Source organism: Berghia stephanieae, chromosome 11, assembly GCF_034508935.2.
Source record: "Berghia stephanieae isolate SIO BIC M18660-M18661 chromosome 11, UCSD_Bste_1.3, whole genome shotgun sequence".
NCBI classification, from domain to species: domain Eukaryota; kingdom Metazoa; phylum Mollusca; class Gastropoda; order Nudibranchia; family Aeolidiidae; genus Berghia; species Berghia stephanieae.
This window is the reverse complement of record NC_088370.1, coordinates 39,585,794-39,588,085: the sequence shown is the minus strand read 5'-3', so window position 1 is coordinate 39,588,085 and position 2,292 is coordinate 39,585,794.

The following is a 2,292-nucleotide window of genomic DNA, read 5'->3' as shown; positions in this document are numbered from 1 at the left end:
GAACATGAAGACAGAAATACATTAGAAACTTCAAACTTAAGTGTCAACTGTGACATTTTAACCAATGACACCAATGGTCACAAAAAGTACCAGAAGTCACACAAACTCTAGATAAATATCAGTCATGGTAATGAATTCATGTAACCAGACGATGACATCACCCTACTGCTCAAATCTGCTTGTTTGTAGTAATTTAGTGTGTTAATAGTAAAACAAATCAAATTTCTTGACAACCCTTCTATTGTAATATCCAATATCAAGTGTTGCTTGTGACAATGTAAAATAGCGATGACACCAAAGTTCAACTTACCTTTTCTGCATGGAGCCACGCTGGAAAGGCAACTGAAAGTGCTGCACTTCAAAGGCTGGTAAGAAGGGTGGATCAAAATTGCGAATCACCATTTAACGAAACAAACTTCCACGTGTTCACGCATGCCGTGTTGATTGTGACAAATGGCACCAAAACCAATAAACCTCGATATCAGCAAAACGGTATACATTTACTCCAAGATTTGAGTTCAGAAGGAAAATCTATGCTTTTTTCTCATAATAAAACATTTTATAACCATTAAATATGAGCTTTAAAGTTTCGTGTCGAGTCTTAGTATTGTGCTGTGTTTGATGACATCAAAGGTCACAAGCAATACCAACTTTTTAAGAACTCTATATGAAACTTAATCAGATATGTAATATACTGCAATTGCGTTTAAAAGTAAATTTTGACATTATACTATTAGTCAAATTTCAATCATGTGAGCAAAAATATCACATTTAATTTCTACATGCTTTCTAAAAAGGTGATGCGTTGACCTCGTTTTAAGCACATGCCAAACAGCATTCCAATTTCACTTTTAAGTTGTTTATTTCATATCCTGTTGAACAGAGTATGTTGAGCTATCTCATTTTATCTCTTCTTCATATTATCAATTGATTACAAGCATTAACCCAATGAAAACCGCCCATAATTAAGTAAAAATCAAATTTTCTTAACACTGGTATCAGACGGCACCTTTTGACCTTAGCTCATATATATATATATATATATATATATATATATATATATATATATATATGTATGTATATATATATATATATATATATATATATATATACATAATATATATATATATATAATATAATATAATATTTACATATATGAATACTTAAATATCTAGAACTCACATTGCATTCTCCTGGTGGTTCTATAGCAGATGTCATTTATGTGGGTCTTAGATACCTGTGTGCCAATTTTCATGCTTTCAACCCGAATTTGCACGGTTTTAACCTATTTCCCCTACTATTGTGCGACTTATGGGACATAAGTGCAAACTCCTATAACAGTGGCACCTTCTAATGGTGCACACACGACTAAGTTATGACGATCGACCCAATCCGCAAAGTCTTTACCGCACTCGTGCACCGTCAAAACCCGACCGGAAGCTTCGTCACAACACACCGTTCAACTAGATGCGCATTGTAAACGACTCTTTACTAAATAGTTCCCTTCATAACCAGGTGTAAAAAACGCGTTTTTTTTTCTCTGTCGGGAAAGATACAAATGATGTATAAAGGTGAGGTGAGGTCTGAAACAACATAATCTGGAATAAATGTACGCAAAAAAAAACCCCCACATGTGATTGCAAATTGTTATTAGTTTCATATGTACTCGTTATTTCTTTATCTTCAATCTTAATTTTTTATCTAAGTACGTGTAAACCGAAGCAAATATCGCCGTCCTGTATCTAGTTGATTTGATTTAAATTGCAATATTATAATCTTATAACAAAATTGCGTGATTTGGCACACAATTAATTAGAAACATTTGCCGCGTAGATCAAACATGACACTTGTATTCGTACACACACACACACACACACACACACACACACACAGAGGTGCACAAATACACACCCACGCACACACATACATACATACATATTACATATGTAATGGCTATTAATCTTGCGAATTTGATCCATATACCAAAGATTAGGTTTTAGTGCCTTATATAAATTATTCAACCTTTTAGAATGAATCCAGTCCTGGTACAGTTTGCTGCCCGATTAGCTAAATTGATTTGCACTATACTTACCAAACCATATAACATTTTAGAGAGCAGGCACTTGGTGTAAGATAACGATCTGATAAAGTGTGTTTAAAACAGTTCCCGACAAAATATGAAAGAAATATGAAAAAAATAATCAAGAAAACATATCTGTAAAAATCAGTCTTCCGAAGAATGATTTTTTAGATGTTTTTTTTCGTGTATTTTAAAAATTATTTTTCCTACTT